The sequence below is a fragment of the Giraffa tippelskirchi genome, chromosome 7 (genome assembly GCF_054371585.1).
Source record: "Giraffa tippelskirchi isolate mGirTip1 chromosome 7, T2T-mGirTip1v1.2.pri, whole genome shotgun sequence".
NCBI lineage: Eukaryota > Metazoa > Chordata > Mammalia > Artiodactyla > Giraffidae > Giraffa > Giraffa tippelskirchi.
In genome coordinates this window covers 57,600,072-57,627,847 of record NC_137281.1, presented here as the reverse complement: position 1 = coordinate 57,627,847, position 27,776 = coordinate 57,600,072, and the positions used below count along the sequence as shown (strand labels likewise).

Here is a 27,776-nt window from a genome sequence, read left to right as displayed (position 1 = left end):
TAACAGCATGTTGATTGGTTATTAATATTTGTCTCTCAAATACTAAAAGAAACAACTGTATACACTTACCAGTTTTAACTGTATATAGAAGTTTGTTGTAGCACACTGTTAATGCATGTTTTCCTCAAGCTCTGAGGGCTATCTTGTACTCTCTGTCGACATGAGCTAGAGAAGCATATATTTTTCTCCATATTTTTCTCTAATTTTGTGTTCTGGAATCATGAGTGATGCAATGCTCTTGGCTTATGAGTACCCTATTACTCTATACAGATGATGTGGCTTTCTTGCTAATGTTGATAAGAGCTATTTACTACAGAGTGACCTTCTTTCTGCAACTTATTTTGTGTTGTTGTGAACATTTTTGGGACTTAAAGGCTGGTAAAACTGTAGATGATTGAAGCAAATTTGCCCCATGGGGACAAAGGATGTTACCATGCACATTTAGTAGAATGTAATGACCAGAAGTTAGGGACTAATGGAAATCCTTATGGAGTTCATAATAAACATCACTGCAACATAGAGGGATTAGGTCACAATTTGGACAGGCACCGGGAGGGATCTGTGGAAAAGGACATGACATGATCCCAGGGAACTTGGATTGGCTTTGCTAGTGGTCCATCCCAGGAATGCATGTCCACGGGACACGAGCACCACAGTGGGGCTAGCACTGGAGCTGGGGCTGAATTTGAAAGATGTGTTGAGCCTATGAGGGACAACTTGACATCACCCAGTGCCCATTCTGGCTTCTCTTGTTCAGTCTTTATAAAGAAGGAAACGTGTCCCTCCACGAGTTCTGTAATGAGTGTGTTGTGTGGGCTTCCCTGATCGGCTCATTGGTCAAGAATCCACCTGCCAATGCAGCATATGTGGGTTTGATTCCTGGGTCAGAAAGATCCTCTGGAGGAGGAAGTGGCAGCCCACCTTAGTATTCTTGCCTGGGAAATCCCATGGACAGAGGAGACTGCTGAGCTACAGTCCCTGGGGTCGCAAAAGAATCGGACATGACTGAGTGACTAAACATCAACAACAATAACAACGAGTGTGTTTACAAACCAGAACTGAGTGACAACAGTACCCTCTCCCCAATAAGAAGAGCTGAGAGAGATGGTTTACAGTATTTCCTCTCATCAAAGTAACACGGGCTTCTCTCTCGCTTCCTGACACAGAAGATTGCATTTTGTCACCCATTTGTCAGTTCTTAGAGATTTTAAGATAATTAAGGAACATTATAGCAGGTGACAGCTGTTGCTGAGTGCTGTGTTGCTAGTTCTTTTGCTTGTTGGATGCCCATGAATCTCGGATGATGATAGTTTGCTGCTCCAGGTTTAATTAGCTGGTTGTTTTGAATGTCTGGGCTCTCAGGTGTGGGGTTTGCAGGCTTGCAGCTTGTTGAGTCAGAGCTGTGCTCATCCCTGACTGGGGGACCTGGGTCTGACCAACTCATGAAGGGCCATGAGGGGTGCCCTGACCTTTATCACACAAAGGGCCACGAAGGGTGCCCTGACCCGTTATCACACAAAGGCATCAGAGGGATAGGGTGCTTTCTAGCAGAGGCTACTGCTGATTGGTTTCCCAGTGTTCTTGCATCAAAGCATGCTTTTGATTTTGAAGTTTATTTTCTGATTAAATCTCCTTAAGGCCATCCCTTTTGTTATAATGCACAGTGATCATAATCCCTTTGGGTTTATTTCTAAGTTAGTTTACTAAAAGTTCCCTGACATGCAGGAGAGAGCTAAATGGCCTCCACTCTGGCTCTCAGGAGTACAGAATATTTTCTTCCTTTTCCTGGAGGATTTGAAATGCTGTTACACTGCATCAGAGAAGCTACAAACCCTGCTGGCAGCTCCACACGTCCTTTCTCTTTTACTCTCTCTAGGTGGGAATGAGTTTCTATGTGTTTTAACAATTTGCTTATTAAAAAAGAATATTTTTAAAAATCCCACATGATTTTAAGTTTGCATCCCCAAACCGTATTTGTTTTTAAGCTCATCTTAAGTTTCAGTAATAATTTAAAACATCATCCTTAACTTATGCAAAAATTTTGTTCCCAACAAAATACTCTGAATAATTACAATAAACACAGTAGAAGGGCATCGATTTCTGTATTAGAACAACAGTGATGGGTTCTGTTTGTGGAATCTATGGTGAAAGACACATTCTTTCACCCTTTTTCTTACACAACATTATGCCTTTTCCTTGAATCGTTTCTTCCTTTTGTACACAGATCAAACTCTGCTCATTTTTTTTAGCTCATGGCGCAGAGGCCACCTCTTCTTTGAAGAGTTTTTGCATCTACCGAGCAGAGCTCAGAACTCTTCCTTTCGTTCTGCTTCCTGTGCCCTTTACATGCATGTACACTCAGAATTGAAACCATCTGTGCAGCTCACCAGTACATTAACATGACTTTATTATCCCACCATCTTTGATCCAAGTTTAGTATTTCATGAGGCTCTTTCCCTGGATGATATGAGCTGTAAATAACTTTACTTTTCACTCCAAGGACTTCCAAAGAGTTCCATCAACTCATTAATAGAAAGTATCTGTGGACAATTTACACCAGACTCTTTGAATCTTCACCTCAGAAGTCTTGCCTTGCTATGTCCTCAACTATTACTAGTCCGAAAGTATCACACCATGATTCCTGCCCAATCCTAATCAAGCTTCCACATTCTAAGACCTGCTTTAAACCAGACTTCAGAATTTCAATACGTATCCCTACTTTGTCCTTCCCTAGGACATTATTAAGGCTCTGCTGACCTAGTGTTCTCCCTTACCGGCAAGGAATTAACTGTGCTTTGTCTTATCAGTGGATGCTTTGGTGATAATTTGGAGAACCAGCATTTGATAACATTGATTGATAACATTTGATATCATTGCCCATGTCACTGTGTCTTCTACTTGACTATGGCTCTCTTTACCCAGTTTACCATGAGCTCTTAAACTCTTTACTGCCCCTGCCGATTGTGGGGTCTTATGTTTAACCTAGAGCATGAGAAAGAAATATGCGTCTTTTGGAAAAGTAAACTTAGTGAAATAGAGAGAAAGTTAATGTCCAGACATACAAAAAACATCTTACTCAGACCAGACCTGGTGCTTTTTCAAGTGCTCCTCAGACTGAGTTTTAAAATGATCTCTGTGTTCTGCCTTCAGTCCACTTACCCATATGTGTTTCCTACCCATTTCCCACTCCCAACAGAGCATTTCTTCTCATTGGTCCATGCTCTTATGCACATGCAAATATTCATGTATTCTGTTCCCTGTGGCAGGAATGCCTTTGTCTCTATCTAATGCTAAACCTTCCCCCAGATTTAAGGCTGAACTGGTTCTAAATTATCAGTTTACTTTTTTCTGTGTTCTTCACTATATCCCATTCTCTCTTTTAACTTTTCTATTACTGGTTTAGGCAGCACCTCACTGTTTTTTCATTATTTTTCCATAACTGATGTTTATTCAGTTATTTTTGATAACTTGATTCAGGCATGAGAGCCTGTATTCATATATTTGTTTTTTTTTATTTGACTAATGTTTATAGAAACCCCCTATGGCCATGTACTCTGGAACATGTACCAGGAACACAGCAATGAATAAGACAGAGTGACCTTATGTATTTTTTTGGAAAAGGATCCCCAATTTCCTTGTCACAGGACCAAGTGAAACAAATCTGTGCTTGGTTAATTCTTTCAGTTAGTTGGAATCCCTCCAGGCCTTCTTCATAGTCATCAAAGAGAGGCTGGATCAATGTTTTGTACCTAGTTTTATTGCATATTTTATCAACCTTGGTAAAAAGAAACTTACTATAGAGAAACCTAACATCAGTTCTCAGCTACTACTATAATTGCTGTCACATCTTGATGATCTGGAATAGGAAACAGGAACAAAAAGATGACATTAAATCAACCTAAAATATGTAAGCTGTTACGGGACTTTGAATGTTGGCTGCTGAGGGGTGTGGAGAGCACCAGGAATGGGCAGGGGGTAATTAGTGGACAAACCCAAGGCCATGTTGCCTTCAATAAAGTGGCAAAATCTCCAGAACACTGTCCTTGAGGGAAGGGTGAAGAGAACAGTATTCTAGTGAAACTGAGGATAATCATCAGTTAGATCTGTTAAACCTGTAAACTGCCTTCATCGATCAAGCTCACTTTAATCATTGCTACAAAAAGTTTTCATGTCTTCCAAGCCTTACATCACCTAAAGAATAAGATGTTTGCCTGAGTTGTTTTTCAGGGACTTGGAGTCAGCTATGTTCAATTTGATCTTGAGCTGTTGAAGACTAGTCGGGACCACTGACCCTCCAACTGGGCAATCATGAGCATCCAGCTGATGATCTTCTGACATCAGAGGGCCCCAAACTCCACCCTCCTGCCTGGTAACGCTGCCATTTTCTGAACATGTGTCCATGAAACACATAGCTTAGAAGCATCTGCCAAATATAATGATTAATTCATCTTTTTCTTATCTCCAGTCCCTTTTCCCCAATTCCCCACACCTCAAATTTATCCCATGGGCTTTCCTGGTGACTCAGATGGTAAAGAATCTGCCTGCCACTCAGGAGACATAGGTTCGATCCCTGGGTCGGTAAGACCCCCTGGAGGAGGGCATGGCAATCCACTCCAATGTTCTGGCTGGGAAAATCCCATGGGCAGAGCAGCCTGGCGGGCTGCAGTCCTATGAGGTCGCAAAGAGCTGGACACAGCTGAAGTGACGGAGGATGCACAGCTTTGTCCCATAAATATCCCTAGCCCCTTGCCTTGGGGGAGGCAGATTTGAGATTTGTTCTTCTGTCTCCTCTCCTCACTTGGCTGCCTTGAGAGTAAACCTCTTCTTCTCTGCTGCAAACCTGGGCATCTCAGCACTCGGCTTGCTCTGTGTAGGGCAAACTAACCTGGTTTGGCGTTGTGATGGTTTAGTCACTAAGTCGTGTACACCAGCCGCAGGGTGCTTGTGGGGAGTTCTAGGTGGGAAATACTTGTTGTAAATAGATGGTGCGGATTTCCCAATGGTGTGTCTTCTCTGAAACAGTGTCCAATGTTACACGTGTAAATTCTAGGCCCTGGGAGAAGGAAGCAGGCGAGAATGTGATGGGAAGCCGGCTGAGCACATCGTTGGAAATCTGTCCGTGTGGGAGCAAGGGTACGGAATACTCTAGACCCTCCAGGTACAGATGATCCACCAGGAAAAGAAGGCAGAGCTGCATTTCTTAGAAGAGATTGGAGGGAATGAAAGGAGTTCCCAGTGAGCATGCTCTGTCCCAGGCTTTCCTGTCCTGGGGAAGCAGGACTGTCGGCAACCTTAGGCCACGGTGTGTCCATGTGTGTCTCCACATGCGCAGCCAGGCTCGGCACGTTTGCCTTCATCTCTGAGCTGGGCTGAGTGTCGAGGGTTTTTCATCCCCAGGGGCAGTGCTGGGAGGAAGCAGACAGACCTGGGGTCAACTGGCACTGATGATGGAGAAACAGTTGAGTCCCTTTCTACTTTTTTCCTCCTTTAACACTACTACAATAGCTTACGTTATTTTGTCTTTCTTCTTCTCACTTAGAAGGTAGAGGGATTTAATTAGCCGTGAAATGACTAAAGGCAAGAAACAAAGATCAAATATGAAGGAAAGCTAGGTGAATAAATACAGATGCTTTGGACAGCCAATTCCTGAACGTTCAAGGCAAAAAAGCCACAGGAATTATTTTGAAAATGAAATAGCATACTGATGAGAAGTATGTGGTTTCACCAGAATTTGGATTATTCTTTCATGTGTGTACTCCCCTCCCCACCCCCACAACTTTAGAAATAGAGTATTTAATTTAAGAACAAATAATACATAGTGGAGATCAACATACAGTCATTGAAGCAGAAATTATTGGAGGAAAACAGTGCAAATTGGAGTATTCAGAAGAAAATCAGTATTATAATTCTGCTATCATTGTACATGAACCTATTAAAACATAATTGGCAGCTTTCATCTACTAGAATATTGTTCCCTCTCACAAACAGGTATTGGCATAAATTCAGACACATTAACTATGTTCCAAGTAGTGTTAATTTTTTTTCTCATATCCCCAATTACCACAGCATATTCATTTTGATTTAAAAACCCAGAGCACAGCTTAATTCTAACAAATAGTTTAATTTAAGAAAACTATTTATTGAATCCCACTAAATTGTGTTTTTTCCCATAGAGTACTGCCATGTAAAGTTGGATTATCAAACTGAGCTTCCTATCATTCCTAGCCTGTTCCCTCTAGGACCTTTCTACTCTTTTATCTGAAAGAAACAATCCCATCTTAATTTTCTTATTGAGTATATTTTACCTCTAACTGATCAGAACACAGTCATCCTGGAATCAGATTTATTTAGAGGACAGATACTAATCCAGTTCCTGAGAAACTGAACTGATGACTTAGGGATTTTTTGGCTGCACTGCATGGCTTGTGGGATCTTGTTTCATGGCCAGGACCCTCTGCAGTGGAAGTGCAGCATTCTAACCGCTGGACCGCCAGGGAACCCCCTGATGAATCAGCTCTTAATCCTGATAAACTCAACATGTCAGCCCTGTCTGTAATTTTTTTTCTTGAGGTCGTTTATATTGTCAGTATCTGCACTATCTATTTTCTCTTAGTGGAGACAGACTCTGATGAGGTGAAATATAAGGCATTCCTGGAGAGACTATGCTCTAGGTACAAAGCAGAAGAGTGGTCACCGCAAGCCCTTCCTTCTGTTTTTTGGCAGATGACTGTGCAATCTAAAATACAGTAGGAACTATTTGTGACTTGATCTCTCCAACTCTTAAAGGGGGCCATAACAGGTATCAGAATCCATCTTGCATTGATGTCTTCAGAAACCTGAAGACAATATGCAAGAGTTAATTGGCAATTTCTATAGAAACTGTTCCCAAGTTTTGATGAAGATATTCTATTTCAAAATTTTATGCTTTTCTCAGATAATAAAACTGTGATCTTAAAGTGGGCTTCAATATGAAGCTTATTTTTATAAGATAAATTTCCACATATCCTACATTTACTATAACTTTAAAAATAAAACTTTGTTCAAGTGAATAGTTTTTCTGTGGAAATCAAGGAAAAGAGGATTTTCAAAATGACTACAAATACAATATATAAATATAATATAATAAGATAATTATTACCTTTTTAGCTAATATAACCATAGTGCTACTATGGTATAAAATGAAAAAAGTTATGGCAAAAGCAATAATCATTTGTGCTCTCTAACTGATCTAAAAAATTTTTACTGATGGAACAAACTGGTGTGCAAATTAGCTGCTTTCTTATAAGTCTTATTATTGTTGCCATTATTATAACTATAGAACATGCATTAAACAATAAATATGGCCTATGATATTTACTCTGGATGATGCAAAATGACTCTTCCAACACCGTTGGGTCATAATCACAGGCAGGTATAGTCTAGCTCAAAGTAACGGGTGCCTCTAGCTTTTAGCTCTCAGAAGATAACAAGGGCTCCCTTTTGAATTGGTTAATGGTGGTGTGGTATTTGAAGAGTGAAAGAAGAGCATGGATGACTACTTGGTTAGTTGTAGAATGGATTCATTCACTTGGAATGGATTAAGTGACCTGAAAAAAAATTCCCTTCCATTGATGATATTCTGTCGTTCTAGCCTTTTTGGGAAGTAATTCATAGATTTGATTCCAGTACCTCAGGACTTTATATGCTGTAGTAGACAGAGATATGGACACGTAAGATTGTTCACCCAGACAACCTAATACATTTTCTTCAGCACCTTTCTGGTTTTGCTGCTGCTTTGAACAATACCAGCAAGTAAAAAGCAAGGTTTGTTCTATCTTGGTCTGTTGCCACAGTCCATGTGTACGGAGAATGTGGCTACCGTTGTTACTGTCAGTGTAAGCCGGTGTGGGAAAGGCCTAGAAGCCCTGCCCCAGGGGTGAGAGGCAGGAAAGGGGAAGCCAGGGCGTTGGCCAAGGCACAAGAATAGTCATGAACACCCTGGTCGCTTTGTCCTGGTCCTGAGTAGGCTGAGTGTTGATGGATTTGTTAAGGCCCCTTCTAAACTTTCAGGACGTTTGCTGCTCCCAAATGTTAGTGTCTCAGGGGCATTATGCAGTAAGAGAAAATGGAGGACTAAGACTCTTCTTATTTCATATCTGTGAAGAGCAGGTAAGTTTTATCTTTAACTGTTGTGCCTCTTACCTCTAAAACATCATTAAGTGCTATCTTGAAAAGGGCTTTTATTTATTTCCTACCATTATTAGAATACAGTGTGGAGTCATTTGTCAAGGTCACTTGGAAGGAGAGAGGATTTTTTTAAAGGAAGGTGGATGTTGTTCAAGCTCCATGTTTGCGCCACTTACTAAATGTAGAACCTCGATAGAGTCAGTCTTCCTGGCTCTCAGTTTCCTCACCAATAAAATAAGGACACTGCAATGTAATTTATAGTGTTGTTACACTTGACATATAGGCAGTAGTAAATGAATGGTATAGAATGTGGGATTTGACCTGAGACAATTGAGAGATCACACTGAAGAGTTTATATACAGTTACTGCTTCTGAGTTGGATGCTGCAGCCCCAAATCAGCAGGATTGGTGATTAGGAAGAAAGATGGACAAGAGATAGGGGAGAGGAAGCACAAACTGGAAACTGCAGGGATGGGCTGGAGCCCTCCCAGGTGAGCTGGGACCCACGTGGGTCTCTCACTGCTCCCAGGCCTCCCACTTCGACGAGGTGGCTGGCCTGCTGGGGCAGCTGGCGCCCTTCATCACGGTGCTTAAAGAGGCACCTGGTGGGAGCACGAGGAGCTGGAGGAGCTGGGGTGTGCTAGTTGCTTTACCGCAAGCAAGCCAGCAGGTGAGTGGCAGTATGTGCAAGCCACGGTCCTGCCTGGTGCTCTGCTCTAGCCTTCCAAGTGTGAAATGAATGTGGTGGCTGTTTGCTTCCACCTTCAAATCTCACGTAAAATGTCTCTTGTGGCCCACATGAGTCTAAAACTATACAGGGAAGGGCATTCTGGCAGACGACAGTTCCAGGGTCGACACAAGACAAAGCCGTCATAGTATCTATTGTTATTAATAATTCTTCCCAGAAGTTCTCCTCTTAATCACCCAGGCCATTCTAATAGCTCATATGCAGTTACCATTCAATTTCTCACAGGACTCAGAGCACACACAGTGCGATTCTCTCTTCTTCAATTTATCTCTATATCAGTGGTTTTCAACCAAGGTGATTTTGCCCCGAGGAGACGTTGGCAATGTCTGAGGACATTAGCAATGTCTAGAGACATTGGAGGCTGTCATGACAGAGGGCAAGTGCTATTGGCATTTAGTGGGTAGAGATCAGGGTTGCTAAATGTCCAGTAAAGCACAGAGAGGCCATCCCAACAAAGAATTATCCAGGTCAAAATGTCAACAGTGCTGAGATTGAGAAAGCCCGGCATGCAGTTACCTTCTCATCTGTCCCTAGTATTTCTGAGGAAGAAATTACTTCTTTACCAAAGTCATTTCCTTCACTTTGCTTTTTTTTGATTGTTGTTCACATCACTTTCAATTCTTCAAGAACCCCATTCAATTCTTCAAGAACCCTATTCAGTCTCTTTTGTCTCCATTTTTACTTCACAGACTAAACAGATTCAACAGATGAAAATAATCACATTTGCTTTCCCCTTAGCTCTTGGAAATTACCATGCACTTAGTACCCCTTTCTTTAATTAGCAGACTCTCTAATTGAATGATCCATGTTGGTTACTCATTTCCTCCATACCTCAAGCCATCTGGTACATCTCAGCAAAACTTTTTAAAGTCAGTAATGAGCTTATTCTGGCCACATTTGTGGATTTTTTTAAAAAGCGAAATTAATTGACTTTCCAGTCCATTTCATTTCATTTCCTATATGTACTGTCTTTAAATTCTCTCTTTTATCCCCCACCGAAATCATCATGTCAATATCATAGCAAAACATCTCTAGTCAACATCACCAATAACTTCCGGACTGGTAAGTGCCATGGACACTGTCATCCTCTTCTTACTTACCTTCTCAGCAGTACTTGACACTTTTGATCATCCTTCCTCTTTGAAACACTTTCTTCACTTAACTTAGCAGGACTCCATGTTCTCCTGGTTTTTTTCCTGCCACACTCCTTCTCACTCTCCTCTGCTGCTCCCTCCTCCTCTTCTTGACCTTTTAATTTTGCAGGCTCCCATGACTCAGTTTTTGAACCTCTTCTATTTTGTATGTACAGACACTTCCTGATGACTCATGGCTTCCTCTAGTCTCATTGCTTTAGATTTTATCTCTGTATTGATGACCCCAAATTTATGGCTGTAATCTGGACCGAGATGCTGATCTCTGGCCTCCTAAATTCAATTGCCTCCCCAGAATCTCTACTTGCTTTTCTAAATGGAAATAGCAATCTATTATGCTAAAAACTGGGCTCCTGGTATTTTTCCGTATCTCAGGAAATGTCAGCTTTATCCTTCTTGTTGTTTAGTTGCTCATTCATGTCTGACTCTTTTGTGACCCTGTGGACTATAGCCTACCAAGCTCTTCTGCCATGGGATTTCCCAGGTAAGAATACTGGAGTGGATTGCCATTTCTTCCTGACCCAGGAATTGAACCCACATCTGCTTGGCAGGCAGATCTTTGTCCCTGAACCACCTGGGAAACCCTATCCTTCCAGTTACCCAGACCCAATGCCTTGGAATAATCCTCAACCCTTCTCTCTCACAAAGCATTTACAATCAGTCAGAAAATATCATCAGCTCTGTCTTCAACATACATTTAGAATCCAACCACTTTTCATCCTTTTGTGCTGGACTGCCATATGTACTTCCCAACCATTGCACCATTATCTCTCACTTAGATTGTCCAGTCCCCCAGCTGTTCTTCCCTTCACTCATGTTTAATCTTTTTTGCACTGATGAAAGATTCTCCAGCCATACCTCTGGACTTCTCTCCAGAGAACACTTTTATAACAGTGAACCTCCTAATTTTAGTATCTCTAGCAATCTGGATAGTCTGGGAATTTCCCAAATCATCAAGTCCTGGTTCCTTTTGGCTTAATATTTCTTTCCTCAATATGTCTCTTTCCTCTAGCATTTTAGTACAGGTGGCAAGGAGAAGCCAGACTCTATGTTTAAGGCTTTGCTTGGAATTCTCCTCAGCTAAATATCTGAATTCATCCCTTGCAAGATTTTGTTTCCCACACAACTGTAGGTCACAGTGCAGTGAAGCTCTCTGCCACTGTTAACAAGGATTGCCTTTCTCCATTTTTCCACTAGGATGTCTCTCATTCCCTTCTGAGTCCTTTGAGCACCTTTAATGTTCACATTTCTACCAGTATTCTGTTTATGACAATATGAGTATTCTCCCCTTTTTGTTCTTCTCCCTTATTTCTGAGTTCTCACCAGCATTTTCCTTAATGCTTATATTTCTTTTTGAAATATTTCTGTTTATTTATTTGGCTGCACCAGGTCTTAGTTGCAGCATGTGGGATCTAGTTCCCTGATCAGGGATCAAACCCAGACCTCTGCATTGAGAATGCTGAGTCTTAGCCATTGGACCACCAGGGAAGTCCCTTTAATGTTTATATTTCTATCAATAGTTTGTTTATCATGTGCCTCAAAATCTTCTAGCCTTTGTCCATTACTAACTCCAAAGCCATTTCCACATTTTTAGGTATTTGTTATAACAGTATCCCACTCCTTGGTACCAAAATCAGTACTGATTTTCCTGTGGATGCTCTAACAAGCTACCACAAACTTGGTGGCTCAAAGCAACAGAAATTTATCCGTTTGTAGTTCTGGCGACCAGAAGTCAGAAGTAAATATCACTGGGTCAACCTTGAGATGTTGCCAGGGCTCTCCTCACCCTAGAGGCCCTAGGGGAGAGTAATTTCCTTGTCTCTTTCAGCTTCTAGTGGGCACTAGATAGTCCTTGGTTAGTGGCTGAATGCCACTAGTCCTCACAGCTAGGGTCTTCATATCTCTCGCTGCTCTCTGTCTTTACACTGCCTTCTCCTGTCTCTGTGTTGAATTCTCTCAGCCTTCCTTTTCCTTCCTAAGGCCAATTAGCAAACACAGATGATCTATGATATCTGCCAACCCAGCTTTCAAACTCTCCTCCCCATTGTTTTGGTGGAGTTGCATTCAGACTGTCTTTCTTCCCTGTGTCAGTAGCCTTGAATACAGGCTTCCTTACCTGCTTAACTAAGTCTGGTGCAATTTTTGCTTTGACAGTGGTTTCAGATACTAACCATCACCCTGTAATCATTTTCCAATATGAATATAAACGTGTTATTACTTTCAGAGAATATTATTAAATAACTTTATTTTCATTCCCCCTAAATTATGGCATGCTAATTCTAAGAAAAGCATGAGAGAATATGACTCTTGACCCCCTCTTGCTGGATATGTCTTCTTTACCATCTTATTTTTATAAACTCTGGGATCAATAACCTTGTTATGCTTATTTTTCCTCATTTGAAGCTGTTAAATGGTAATTTAAAAAAAAGATTAAAATGTGACTCCCATGCAGATATAAAATGAATAATGATTAAATATTTTATTTAACTCGTGAATCAATGAGGAAATCAAGTAGTTGCTTCAGTTTAGTTCAGTTCAGTTCAGTCGTTCAATTGTGTCCGACTCTTTGCGACTCCATGAACCTCAGCATGCTAGGCCTCCCTGTCCATCACCAACTCCTGGAGTTTACTCAAACTCATGTCCGTTGTGTTGGTGATGCCATCCACCATCTCCTCCTCTGTCGTCCCCTTCTCCTCCTGCCTTCAACCTTTCCCAGCATCAGGGTCTTTTCAAATGAGTCAGCTCTTTGCATAAGGTGGCCAAAGTATTGGAGTTTCAGCTTCAACATCAGTCCTTTCAATGAACACCCAGGACTGATCTCCTTTAGGATGGACTGGATGGATCTCCTTGCAGTCCAAGGGGCTCTCAAGAGACTTCTCCAACACCACAGTTCAGAAGCATCAATTCTTCGGCACTCAGCTTTGTTTATAGTCCAACTCTCACATCCATACATGACTACTGGAAAAACCATAGCCTTGACGGACCTTTGTTGGCAAAGTAATGTCTCTGCTTTTTAATAGGCTGTCTAGGTTGGTCATAACTTTCCTTCCAAGGAGTGTCTTTTAATTTCATGGCTGCAGTCACCATTTGCAGTGATTTTGGAGCCCCTCAAAATAAAGTCAGCCACTGTTTCCATTGTTTCCCCATCTATTTCCCATGAAGTGATGGGACCGGATGCCATAATCTTAGTTTTCTCAATGTTGACCTTTAAGCCAACTTTTTCACTCTCCTCTTTCACTTTCATCAAGAGGCTCTTTAGATCTTCTTCCCTTTCTGCCATAAGGGTGGTGTCATCTCCATATCTGAGGTTATGGATATTTCTCTGGGCAATCTTGATTCTAGCTGGTGCTTTTTCCAGCCCAGCGTTTCTTGTGATGTACTCTGCATATAAGTTAAATAAGCAGGGTGACAATATACAGCCATGACGTACTCCTTTTCCTATTTGGAACCAGCCTGTTGTTCCATGTCCAGTTCTAACAATTGCTTGCTGACCTGCATACAGGTTTCTCAAGAGGCAGGTCAGGTGGTCTGGTATTCCCATCTCTTTAAGAATTTTCCACAGTTTATTGTGATCCACATAGTCAAAGGCTTTGGCATAGTCAATAAAGCAGAAATAGATGTTTTTCTGGAACTCTCTTGCTTTTTTGATGATCCAGTGGATGTTGGCAATTTGATCTCTGGTTCCTCTGCCTTTTCTAAAACCAGCTTGAACATCTGGAAGTTCAGGGTTCATGTATTGCTGAAGCCTGGCTTGGAGAATTTTGAGCATTCCTTTACTAGCATGTGAGATGAGTGAATTGTGCGGTAGTTTCAACATTCTTTGGCATTGCCTTTCTTTGGGATTAGAATGAAAACTGACCTTTTCCAGTCCTGTGGCCATTGCTGAGTTTTCCAAATTTGCTGACATATTGAGCACAGCACTTTCACAGCATATTCTTTTAGGATTTGAAATAGCTCAACTGGAATTCCATCACCTCCACTAGCTTTGTTTGTAGTGATGCTTCCTAAGGCCCACTTGACTTCACATTCCAGGATGTCTGGCTCTAGGTGAGTGATCACATCATGATTGTCTGGGTCATGAAGAACTTTTTTGTACAGTTCTTTTGTGTATTCTTGCCACCTCTTCTTAATATCTTCTGCTTCTGTTGGGTCCATACCATTTCTGTCCTTTATTGAGCCCAATCTTTGCATGAAATTGTTCCCTTGGTAGCTCTAATTTTCTTGAAGAGATCGCTAGTCTTTCCCATTCTGTTGTTTTCCTCTATTTCTTTGCATTGATCACCGAGGAAGGCTTTCTTATCTCTCCTTGCTATTTTCTGGAACTCTGCATTCAAATGGGTATATCTTTCCTTTTCTCCTTTGCTTTTCATTTCTATTCTTTTCCCAGCTATTTGTAAGGCCTCCTCAGACAGCCGTTTTGCCTTTTTGCATTTCTTTTCCATGGGGATGGTCTTGATCCCTGTCTCCGGTACAATGTCACGAACCTCTGTTCATAGTTCATCACGCACTCTGTCTATCAGATCTAGTCCCTTTAATCTATTTCTCAGTTCCACTGTATAATCATAAAGGATTTGATTTAGGTCATACCTGAATGGTCTAGTGGTTTTCCCCACTTTCTTCAATTTAAATCTGAATTTGGCAATAAGGAGTTCATGATCTGTGCCACATTCAGCTCCTGGTCTTGTTTTCGCTGACTGTATAGAGCTTCTCTATCTTTGGCTGCAAAGAATATACTCAATCTGATTTCGGTGTTGGCCATCAAGTGATGTCCATGTGTAGAGTCTTCTCTTGTATTGTTGGAAGAAGGTGTTTGCTATGACCAGTGTGTTGTCCTGGCAAAACTCTATTGCCTTTGCTCTGCTTCATTCTGTACTCCAAGGCCAAATTTACCTGTTACAGCAGGTGTTTCCTGACTTCCTACTTTTGCATTCCAGTCCCCTATAATGAAAAGGACCTTTTTTGGGTGTTAGTTCTAAAACGTCTTGTAGGTCTTCATAGAACTGTTCAACTTCAGCTTCTTCAGCGTTGCTGGTTGTAGATTAGGTCGTAGATGAGGGTCGTAGATTAGGTAGCTACTGGTTAAGTAGATGCTTAACAGGTTCAAAAGCAAATCCTGGCTTCTCCACAGTGGAGGAGGGAGGTCAATTAACTCTCTTTGGACTGGGCAGATTTGCATAACTATAGATAAGAATTATTTTTCACTGCCATCAGTTATCTATAATTTGCAAAGATGTAGAATAGTTGCCATAGAATTATAAACAGATGATAAGGAGACGTGCTATAGACAATGCATAATTGTTTCTTTGAAGCACCATTTTTTTCCCTCCAGGGTCTTGATTCATTTTTTTTTTTACTATTGAAACAGAGTTGCAGTATGAAAGTGCTGGAGACCTGTGAAAAAATTTCTCAGCATTAGGGTTTGAATAACTGTTTTATTCATAACAAGAAAGGGATACAAGGTTAGAATATTTTCAATAGAACCAGCCAATGAGCCCGAGAAAGGATTTAGTGGAAGGACTGTTACATTAAAAGGAGAACAAAGTTCGGAATCTCAAAATGGAAGGAGCTTCAGCTTTTGTGCTACTGACATGTAAGGAAGGAGAAAATGTCAGTTTGATCAGAGTGCACACGATTTTTTTTATATTTGAAATGGAATTGGCCTGATGGATAGCCCCAGAGCCCTTTGAACCTCTGAAGTATGATTCTGCTTACAGACAGCTAGGACCAAGATAATTGAGCCAGACAGTCCTTGGATGAGTCTGCAAAAGCCTGGGCAGGAGGCACTCTCCAAAGGGAAATTCAGTGGGCATGAGATGAAAGGGTGTTAAACTGTTTGGTGGTTCATCATGACCCCTAAAGTCTTCAATGCCAGGTCCTCAGCCCTGAGTGATCTTTGCTCTCTGGTGTGCAACATCATGTGGCATAAGGTAGTAATTGTTAAATGTCCTCACATCTTAGGGACAATAGGAACAATATGCAAATTAACCATGGATAATGTTCCTGGCCGTATACAATTACGGGTATTTAAAATTTTTAGATGCAAATTAAACCCAAAGTTCCTTGCAAATAGTGCCAATTTTCCTCCAAATAACATGTTGCAGAGATAGAATAATTTACCATAAGCGCCTGTACCAGCAACAGTAGCTTGGCACATACATAGATGCTGTTCAATCAGCGTGTGTGTTATCGACTGACTTGAAAATCACCCAAGAAGAGTTCCATTTTTCTAGGATAAAAAAATCTGATGCTCAGTTATTGAAAAAGAAGTGCTGACCTCAAACAGAGTTGTGTGGCGTTTTGCTACTTACATGCACACTAACTGTACCTTCATTTTTCCATGGTGTTCTTTTTTTTTTTAAGGGAAAATAATATGTGCATTTTATTTTATTAAATAAATTTATTTATTTTAGTTGGGGGCTAATTACTTTACAATATTGTAGTAGTTTTTGCCATACATTGACATGAATCAGCCATGGGTTTACATGTGTTCCCCTTCCTGGACCCCCCTCCCACCTCCCTTCCCATCCCATCCCTCTGGGTCATCCCATTGCCCCAGCCCTAGGCATTTGTCTCATGCATCGAACATGGAATGCTGTTCTGTTTCACATATGATAATACACATGTTTCAATGCTATTCTCCCAGAACGTCCCACCCTCACCTTCTCCCTCAGAGTCCATAAGACTGTTCTATGCATCTGTGTCTCTTATTCTGTCTCGCATATAGGGTTATCATTACCATCTTTCAAATTCCATATATATGCATTAGTATACTGTATTGGTGTTTTTCTTTCTGGCTTACTTCACTCTGTATAATGGGCTCCAGTTTCATCCATCTCAATAGAACCGATTCAAATGTATTTTTTTTTTAATGGCTGAGTAATATTCCATTGTGTATATGTACCACAGCTTCCTTATCCATTCGTCTGCTGATGGACATCTAGGTTGCTTCCATGTCCTGGCTATTGTAAATAGTGCTGCGATGAACATTGGGTACACGCGTCTCTTTCAATTCTGGTTTCCTCGGTGTGTATGCCCAGCAGTGGGATTGCTGGGTCATACGGCAGTTCTATTCCCAGTTTTTTTAAGGAATCTCCACACTGTTCTCCATAGTGGCTGTACTAGTTTGCATTCCCACCAACAGTGTAAGAGGGTTCCCTTTTCTCCACACCCTAGAAGCATTTACGGCTTCTAGACTTTTGGATAGCAGCCATTCTGACTGGTGTGAAATGGTATCTCATTGTGGTTTTGATTTGCATTTCTCTAATAATGAGTGATGTTGAGCATCTTTTCATGTGTTTGTTAGCCATCTGTATGTCTTCTTTGGAGAAATGTCTGTTTAGTTCTTTGGCCCATTTTTTGATTGGGTCGTTTATTTTTCTGGAATTGAGCTGCAGGAGTTGCTTGTATATTTTTGAGATTAATTGTTTGTCTGTTGCTTCGTTTGCTATTATTTTCTCCCATTCTGAAGGCTGTCTTTTCACCTTGCTTATAGTTTCCTTTGTTGTGCAAAAGCTTTTAATTTTAATTAGGTCCCATTTGTTTATTTTTGCTTTTATTTCCAATATTCTGGGAGGTGGGTCATGGAGGATCCTGCTGTGATTTATGTCGGAGAGTGTTTTGCCTATGTTTTCCTCTAGGAGTTTTATAGTTTCTGGTCTTACGTTTAGAGCTTTAATCCATTTTGAGTTTACTTTTGTGTATGGTGTTAGGAAGTGTTCTAGTTTCATTCTTTTACAAGTGGTTGACCAGTTTTCCCAGCACCACTTGTTAAAGAGATTGTCTTTTCTCCATTGTATATTCTTGCCTCCTTTGTCGAAGATAAGGTGTCCATAGGTGCGTGGGTTTATCTCTGGGCTTTCTATTTTGTTCCATTGATCTATATTTCTATCTTTGTGCCAGTACCATACTGTCTTGATGACTGTGGCTTTGTAGTAGAGGCTGAAGTCAGGCAGGTTGATTCCTCCAGTTCCATTCTTCTTCCTCAAGATTGCTTTGGCTATTCGAGGTTTCTTATATTTCCATACAAATTGTGAGATGATTTGTTCTAGTTCTGTGAAAAATACCATTGGTAGCTTGATAGGGATTGCATTGAATCTATAGATTGCTTTGGGTAGTATACTCATTTTCACTATATTAATTCCTCCAATCCATGAACACGGTATATTTCTCCATCTGTTTGTGTCCTCTTTGATTTCTTTCATCAGTGTTTTATAGTTTTCTATGTGTAAGTCTTTTGTTTCTTTAGGTAGATATATTCCTAAGTATTCTTTTTGTTGCAATGGTGAATGGTATTGTTTCCTTAATTTCTCTTTCTGTTTTCTCATTATTGGAGTATTGGAATGCAAGGGATTTCTGTGTGTTAACTTTATATCCTGCAACTTTACTATATTCATTGATTAGCTCTAGTAATTTTCTGGTAGAATCTTTAGGGTTTTCTATGTAGAGGATCATGTCATCTGCAAACAGTGAGAGTTTTACTTCTTCTTTTCCTATCTGTATTCCTTTTATTTCTTTTTCAGCTCTGATTGCTGTGGCCAAAACTTTCAAAACTATGGTGAATAGTAGTGGTGAAAGTGGGCATCCTTGCCTTGTTCCTGACTTTAGGGGAAATGCTTTCAATTTTTCACCATTGAGGATAATGTTTGCTGTGGGTTTGTCATATATAGCTTTTATTATGTTGAGGTATGTTCCTTCTATTCCTGCTTTCTGGAGGGTTTTTATCATAAATGGATGTTGAATTTTGTCAAAGGCTTTTTCTGCATCTATTGAGATAATCATATGGTTTTTATCTTTCAATTTGTTAATGTGGTGTATTACATTGATTGATTTGTGGATGTTAAAAAAACCTTGCATTCCTGGGATAAAGCCCACTTGGTCATGATGTATGATATTTTTAATATGATGTTGGATTCTGTTTGCTAGAATTTTATTAAGGATTTTTGCATCTAAGTTCATCAGTGATATTGGCCTGTAGTTTTCTTTTTTTGTGGCATCTTTGTCTTGTTTTGGAATTAGGGTGATGGTGGCCTCATAGAATGAGTTTGGAAGTTTACCATCTTCTGCAATTTTCTGAAAGAGTTTGAGTAGGATAGGTGTTAACTCTTCTCTAAATTTTTGGTAGAATTCCGCTATGAAGACGTCTGGTCCTGGGCTTTTTGCTGGAAGATTTCTGATTACAGTTTCGATTTCCGTGCTTGTGATGGGTCTGTTAAGATCTTCTATTTCTTCCTGGTTCAGTTTTGGAAAGTTATACTTTTCTAAGAATTTGTCCATTTCTTCCAAGTTGTCCATTTTATTGCCATATAGCTGTTGGTTGTAGTCTTTTATGATCCTTTGTATTTCTGTGGAGTCTGTTGTGATCTCTCCATTTTCATTTCTAATTTTGTTGATCTGATTCTTCTCCCTTTGTTTCTTGATGAGTCTGGCTAATGGCTTGTCAATTTTGTTTATCTTCTCGAAAAACCAGCTTTTAGTTTTGTTGATTTTTGCTATGGTCTCTTTTGTTTCTTTTGCATTTATTTCTGCCCTAATTTTTAAGATTTCTTTCCTTCTACTGACCCTGGGGTTCTTCATTTCTTCCTTCTCTAGTTGCTTTAGGTGTAGAGTTAGTTAATTTATTTGATTTTTTTCTTGTTTCTTGCGGTATACCTGTATTGCTATGAACCTTCCCCTTAGCATTGCTTTTACAGTGTCCCATAGGTTTTGGGTTGTTCTGTTTTCATTTTCATTCGTTTCTATGCATAATTTGATTTCTTTTTTGATTTCTTCTGTGATTTGTTGGTTATTCAGAAGCGTGTTTTTTAGCCTCCATATGTTGGAATTTTTAATAGTTTTTTTCCTGTAATTGAGGTCTAATCTTACTGCATTGTGGTCAGAGAAGATGGCTGGGATGATTTCAATTTTTTTGAATTTACCAAGGCCAGATTTATGGCCCAGGATGTGATCTATCCTGGAGAAAGTTCCATGTGCACTTGAGAAAAAGGTGAAATTGATTGTTTTGGGGTGGAAAGTCCTGTAAATATCAATCAAATCTAACTTGTCTATTGTATCATTTAAAGTTTGTGTTTCCTTGTTAATTTTCTGTTTAGTTGATCTATCCATAGGTGTGAGTGGAGTATTAAAGTCTTCCACTATTATTGTGTTATTGTTAATTTCCCCTTTCCTACTTGTTAGTATTTGCCTTATATATTGTGGTGCTCCTATGTTGGGTGCATATATATTTATAATTGTTACATCTTCTTCTTGGATTGATCCTTTGATCATTATGTAGTGTCCTTCTTTGTCCCTTTTCACAGCCTTTATTTTAAAGTCTATTTTATCTGAAATGAGTATTGCGACTCCTGCTTTCTTTTGGTCTCCGTTTGCATGAAATATGTTTTTCCATCCCTTCACTTTCCGTCTGTATGTGTCCCTAGTTTTGAGGTGGGTCTCTTGTAGACAGCATATATAGGGGTCTTGTTTTTGTATCCATTCAGCCAGCCTTTGTCTTTTGGTTGGGGCATTCAACCCATTTACATTTAAGGTAATTATTGATAAGTATGATCCCGTTGCCATTTACTTTGTTGTTTTGAGTTCGTGTTTAAACATCCTTTCTGTGTTCCCTCTTTAGAGAAGATCCTTTAGCATTTGTTGGAGAGCTGGTTTGGTGGTGCTAAATTCCCTCAGCTCTTGCTTGTCTGTAAAACTTTTGAATTCTCCTTCATATCTGAATGAGATCCTTGCTGGGTACAGTAATCTGGCTTGTAGATTATTCTCTTTCATTACTTTAAGTATGTCCTGCCATTCCCTTCTAGCCTGAAGAGTTTCTATTGAAAGATCAGCTGTTATCCTTATGGGGATCCCCTTGTGTGTTATTTGTTGTTTTTCCCTTGCTGCTTTTAATATTTGTTCTTTGTGTTTGATCTTTGTTAATTTGATTAATATGTGTCTTGGGGTGTTTCGCCTTGGATTTATCCTGTTTGGGACTCTCTGGGTTTCTTGGACTTCTGTGACTATTTCCTTCCTCATTTTAGGGAAATTTTCAACTATTATCTCCTTGAGTATTTTTTCATGGCCTTTCCTTTTATCTTCTTCTTCTGGGGCTCCTATGATTCGAATGTTGGGGCGTTTCATATTGTCCCAGAGGTCCCGGAGGTTTTCCTCATTTCTTTTGATTCTGTTTTCTTTTTTCCTCTCTGCTTCGTTTATTTCCATCATTCTGTCTTCTACCTCACTTATCCTATCTTCTGCCTCCGTTATTCTACTGTTGGTTCCCTCCAGAGTGTCTTTTATCTCCTTTATTTCATTATTCATTCTATATTGACTCCTTTTTATTTCTTCTAGGTCCTTGATAAACATTTCTTGCATCTTCTCAATCCTTGTCTCCAGGCTATTTATCTGTAACTCCATTTTGCTTTCAAGATTTTGGATCATTTTTATTATCATTATTCTAAATTCTTTTTCAGATAGATTCCCTATCTCCTCCTCTTTTGTTTGGTTTGGTGGGCATTTCTCATTTTCCTTTACTTGCTGAGTATTTCTCTGCCTTTTCATCTTGTTTAGATTGCTGTGTTAGGCGTGGCCTTTCTGTATTCTGGTAGTTTGAAGTTCCTCTTTATTGTGGAGGTTCCTCACTGTGGGTGGGGTTGGACGGGTGGCTTGTCAAGGTTTCCTGGTTGTGGGAGCTTGTGTTGGTGTTCTTGTGGGTGGAGCTGGATTTCTTCTCTCTAGAGTGCAATGGAGTGTATTGAGTTTTGAGATGTCTATGGATTTGGTGTGCCTCTGAGCAGTCTGTATATTAATGCTCAGGGCTATGTTCCTGCGTTGCTGGAGAATTTGCGTGGTATGTCTTGCTCTGGAACTTATTGGCTCTTGGGTGGAGCTTGGTTTCAGTGTATATGTGGAGGCTATTGGATGATCTCTTATTAATTAATGTTTCCCCTGGCTTTCAGTCTTATTCTTGCAGTAGCCTCAAGACTTCTCTAACCATACAGCATCAATAATAAAACTTTTAGGTTAATGGTGAAAAGATTCTCTACAGTGAGGGATACCCAGAGTTACATGGAGAGGTGAAGTGTGTGTGTATGGGGTGGGTTGAGGTGACCAGGAGGGGAAGAGGGGGACTCTAACGTGGAGAGAGCAGTCTAGCCAGTAAGCACTTCCCTCTGTGCTCTCCACAGTCTGGAACCCTCAGAGCGGTTCACAGAGATACATAGAGAGGGGGGAGGAAGGTAATATAGGTGAGCATGAGTAGAAAGGGAGGAATCAAGAGGGGAGAGAGAGATTTGGCAGTATTCTGTTCCCGAAGTGTTCTCCGGTACCCAGAACACCCTCAGAGATTCACAGAATTGGGTTGAGAAGAGAAGGAGGAGGGTGGGAGATAGAGGTTCCCTGAGGGAGAAGAAAGAGCATCAATAGGGGGAGAGAGTGATCAGGCCAGTGATCACACTCCTGAGTAAAAATGGGTTCTAAAGATTGGGTTCTTAAATGTACAAAATTGATATCAAATATGTAAAACAAAGATTAAAGATCTAGAGTAGAGGTTAGACTCTTATAAAACATACAATATAAAAAAAAGAAAAATAGGAAACAGTGTAAAAAGAAAAAAAACAGTAAAACAGTAGAAAAGAAACAGGAAAAAAAACAGTAAAAAAAAAGAAAACACAAAAGGTATAAGATATATGTATGCAGTTTGCTTTAAAAATAGGGTTTTTTTTTTTTTTTGGCAAGGTAATAGTGGGTTATGAAAATGAAAGTTAAAGGTGTAATAGAGGACTTAAAGAAAAAAGAAAGGAAAAAAATTTTTTTAAAAATGATAATAGTAAAAATATATATCCCGGACTCTCTCTGGAGCTGTTGTGAGCAGTGTGGGGTCTGTCCAGTTTCAGATAGATCCTTGTTCCTGCTTATACTTTTCAAGATCTATAGGCCCCTTTCAATGCAGTCGGTGTTAACAACAGGGATTTTAATCTGTTGGCCTGTCACTTCCAACGCGCTTCCCTCTGTTTATTTGGCTTCTGTTTGGAGGTCTCTTCAGTATCTAATTTCCGCCCTGCCACACAGGAGCGGAAGTGGTCTCTTTAGGTTCGCTTGTTCAGTCGTGCTGTGGGGAGGGAAGAACACTGCAAACCTATATTACTGGCATGTGTGTGGCGAGCTCACAATGTCTTGGCTGCACTGCGTTCGTCCCCGCTCACGGTCATGTGTGCTTTCCCCGTCTACCCTGCTCAGGCTTCAGGTTACTCGGCTGGGAAGTGGGCCCTGAGATGCGTGCACTTCCCTGGTCTAAGCCGCTCAGGTTCAGTTTCCTGGTTACTCCACAAAGGCGCAGACTCGGTTGCACCCGCGGTTTGTGCCGTTCCCGATCGGAGCAGCTCAGGCAGCCAGGAGTTTGGCGAGCGCACTCTCCCCTGTTGGGGCGGTGCGGCTTATCACCTCCCTGGTCCCCGCCTCGATTTACGGGCGCACCCGGCTCTGGTGTGCTTTGTGTCGGTTCTAGGGAGCTGGTCTCTGGCTGCGACCCTCCCGGCGGCTGTCGACCCTCCGGGATCTCAGGCAGTCTTTGCTTAGAAACTGGGAGCCTGTTTGCAGTTTGGTAGAGGGTGCCCTCTTTGGGGCCGAGTTTGCCCTTTTCTGGCTCTGGCTGGCCCCGCCTGCCTGCTGTGTCCGGCGGTGGATGGGGCGGTCCACAGCCGGCTAGCTCTCCTCTGGTATCGCTCAGTCCTTTGTTTGGTGTGCGGGCCGGCAGTGCCTTAGATTTGGGCTTTTCGCAGGCTAGTTCTCTCTCTCTGGCTGTCCCACAGTTTAGGTTACTATCTCACGTTAGCTCCCTCAGATTGCCCTCAGGGCGTTCGGGCCCAGTCCTTACCCTAAGCAGTGCCGCCCGCTCCTCTCTGTTCAGCCCCCACTTGCTGGTGGCGGATGCGAGCGTCTGGGGTTCTTTGCTGGGAGTTGCCTTTAGGCACGTAATCTGTGGGTTTTATTTATTTTTTCTCCCAGTTATGTTGCCCTCTGAGATTCGAAATCTTCCCCCAAACCCGCCGGTGAGAGGGTTTCCTGGTGCTTGGAAATTTCTCCTCTTTTACGACTCCCTCCCTGGGATGGGTCTCCGTCCCTAACTCTTTTGTCTCTCTTTTTATCTTTTATAATTTCTCCTACCTCCTTTCGAAGATAATGCGCTGTCTTTGTGGATGCCTGACGTCCTCTGCCAACGTTCAGAAGTAGTTTCGTGAAGTTTGCTCAGCGTTCAGATGTTCTTTCGATAAGTTTGTGGAGGAGAAAGTGGTCTCCCCGTCCTATTCCTCCGCCATCTTAGCCCCGCTCCTCCATGGTGTTCTTGTATGTTAAATGTTTACATCCTCTCCTTAGTGGGGAACCAAATATAGAACTCAGGGACACAGCAACAGCATAAATGTAAATAAACATGCACATTTCATGAAAAAAACCCAACCTGGGGAATCCTTTCTGAATATTGTAGGTGTTGGGTTACCTAGAACCATGTAGTCTCCAGGAGTGTTTGTTATGATATGTATAATGTGTCATGATTGCTAAGTAATAAGCCTATTGAAGTTTGTACCATGGAAATAAAACACACTGACCTCTGATTACAGAGACTTTATGAACTACTTCTTATAAACCACAAGAGTATCCAGAACGATGATTTCAAAGTTGATCTTCTGAGCACTTTCTACTCCTCCTCTTTCTTCATTTGGATGTAAGTGAAAGTCAAAGTGTTAGTTGCTCAGTTGTGTCCAATTTTTTGTGACCCCATGGACTGAAGCCTGCCAGCCTCCTCTGTCCATGGGATTCTCCAGGCAAGAATACTGTAGTGGGTAGTCATTCCCTTCTCCAGGGGATCTTTCCAACCCAGGGATTGAAACTGGGTCTCCTGCATTGCAGGAGGATTCTTCACTGTCTGAGCCACCAGGAAAGCCCATTTGGATATAAGTAGTTTGTGGAAAGCAAAATAGGAGACAGCACAATACAAAATATTAAAAAAAACCTAATGCAATGTGAAATATTGAAAGAGAATATTCTAAATATGTAAATGATTATTTATATGAATTTGAACCACCATGAATAAACAAATCCTTCAGAAATAGGAAATTTTTGTACATTTTGAAAACAAGATTGGAAGATTGTGTATCAAATTATGCTCTTGGTCTTTGGGTGGTAACTGTTTTCCTTAAAATAATTTACTGTAATCTACTCTATAAAACTTAATTAAGAACTTACTTTTATCTTTGTTAAGATGGACATTTAAAAATTTTCATAATGAAGAACAAAAGTTACAAAAAGCCTGTGAAATCTATGCTGAAGTGTCATTTCCAGTTTTGCTTTCACAGCGCATTATGTATTATAATATCATAAATATGTATGGTCTGTATGAGTTTTAATACTTTTTATTCTATTGAATGATAAAAGTATTGGGTTGGGAAAAAAATTTGAGTTTTTTTGCAGTGTGTTATGGAATGAACTCTTTGAGTAATGCAGTATTTTCATACCCTTTTTTCACTTAATATATTGATGTTTTGTAATATCATTTTAAAATCTTCCAATGTAATATTTTAGAATTATAGTTTAATTCCAAATAAATTATACATACATCCATGGAATATATATTTATGTAAATATAAAATAGGTATGTATAATTGGAATATATTCATATATACATACATGTGTTGTTGTTGTTCAGTCGCCAAGTCATGTCTGACTCTTTGAGATCCCATGAACTGCAGCATGCCAGGCCACTCTATGTGTGTATATATAATATATCACATGTGTATATATAAAATCACTCTGTTATTATTTAGTTTGACTTAAATATATTTATTCTATTAAGAGTAAATATTATATAAACAGAGTGATATGACTTTATATTATTGTTCTTCAATATACAGTTTCTTTTCATTTATTCAAGTATGTGATAGTTTTCAGATAATTATCTGAATTAATTCATAAAGCATGCATTCTACCTTAACTGATTCTTAAGCAACCAAAAATCCTTGAACGTTTTCTGAACAAGTAATCTATCTATCCTATTATCATCTCAAAAGAAGCCAGCAATATTTCTCCCACATATTCTATTATTGTCAATTTTTATTAATCATACTCTAGACCATTTGGAACTTATTTATCTGTTATTTTAAAATTAAATTCATTGCATTCTTTTTCTCGACTTTTTATAAGGTTGATACAGAGCTCAGCTGTGTAACTTTCTAGTTTCTGCTAAAAAGTACAAGAGGATGACAGCAAGGAGAGGTGGTTTATTTATTGCAGGATCTTTAGGAGAGCATTTGGCAATAAGGTTGTATATTGTCACTCTGCTTATTTAACTTATATGCCGAGTGCATCATGAGAAATGCTGGGCTGGAAGAACCGCAAACTGGAATCAAGTTTGCCAGGAGAAATATCCATAACCTCAGATACACAGATGACACCACCCTTATGGCATAAAGTGAAGAAGAACTAGAGTCTCTTGATGAAAGTGAAAGAGGAGAACGAAAAGTTGACTTAAAACTCAACATTCAGAAAACTAAGATCTTGGCATCCGGTCCCATCACTTCATGGGAAATAGATGGCGAAACAGTGGAAACAGTGAGAGACTTTATTTTTGGGGGCTCCAAAATCAGTGCAGATGGTGACTGCAGCCATGAAATTAAAAGACACTTGCTCCTTGGAAGAAAAGTTATGACCAACCTGGACAGAATATAAAAAGCAGAGACATTTCTTTGCCAACAAAGGTCCATCTAGTCAGGGGAATGGTTTTTCCAATAGTCATGCATGGATGTGAGAGTTGGACTATAAAGAAAGCTGAGTGCCGAAGAATTGATGCTTTTGAACTGTGGTATTGAAGAAGACTCTTGAGAGCCCCTTGGACTGCAAGGAGATCCAACCAGTCCATCCTAAAGAAAACCAGTCTTGAATATTCATTGGAAGGACTGATGCTGAAACTGAAGCTCCAATACTTTGGCCACCTGATGCAAAGAACTGACTCATTTGAAAAGACCTTGATACTAGGAAAGGTTGAAGGCAGGAGGAGAAGGGGATGACAGAGGATGAGATGGTTGGATGGCATCACCGACTCAATGGACATGAGTGTGGGTAAACTCCGGGAGTTGGTGATGGACAGGGAGGCCTGGTGTGGTGTGGTTCATGGGGTCGCAAAGAGTCGGACACGACTGAGTGACTGAACTGAACTAAACTAGGAGAGCATATTATGAAAGGTAGAAAACACAACAATCTGAACTCTGATTTCTAAGCCAAACTTCATTCTGTCAGATGGAAAGCCTTTGTGCACAGCAAGAAATATATCTGGTGAATCAGCAGCTGAGCTGAAGTGAGGCTTGTATAGACCAACTACTTGAGGTAGCTCTTTGCTAGTCCTACCTGTGAAGAAACAATCATGTGGACCTGTAGCTGTTGAGAATTCTCTAGAGTCTAGACCACTTCAGAAACTCCCTTCCCAAATTCAGTGACTCATCTTAAACATAGGCTTTCCTTCTATCTAGTTGAGACAAGACTGAAATCAAAGTTATAAGAATCTCTATTTTTTGATATCCTTATCAAAAAGGGTATCAATAGGGTATCCTAGTAGGAAGTCTCCATTTCCCTGAAAATCTGCAAGGAATAACATTTAAATTCATGGGGAATTTTCTCTACCCTATACAGAACACTGAGTTTAATGAGCCATTAGTCTTGTTTTGGAAATAAAGGAATATCTTCTCCTTTCA

General features: G+C 40.4%; 2 long non-coding RNA genes across 2 annotated transcripts in view; both read left to right on the top strand.

Moving 5' to 3' along the window:
* Positions 1-27,776, top strand: part of LOC145513144 (uncharacterized) — a 117,390-nt gene that overhangs the window by 30,062 nt on the left and 59,552 nt on the right. The gene's annotated exons all lie outside the window — the stretch shown is intronic.
* Positions 276-27,776, top strand: LOC145513143 (uncharacterized). Its single transcript, XR_014059147.1, has 5 exons — positions 276-4,369; positions 5,051-5,158; positions 24,654-24,757; positions 26,233-27,109; positions 27,162-27,776. It is a non-coding gene; the product is annotated as an uncharacterized LOC145513143 (long non-coding RNA).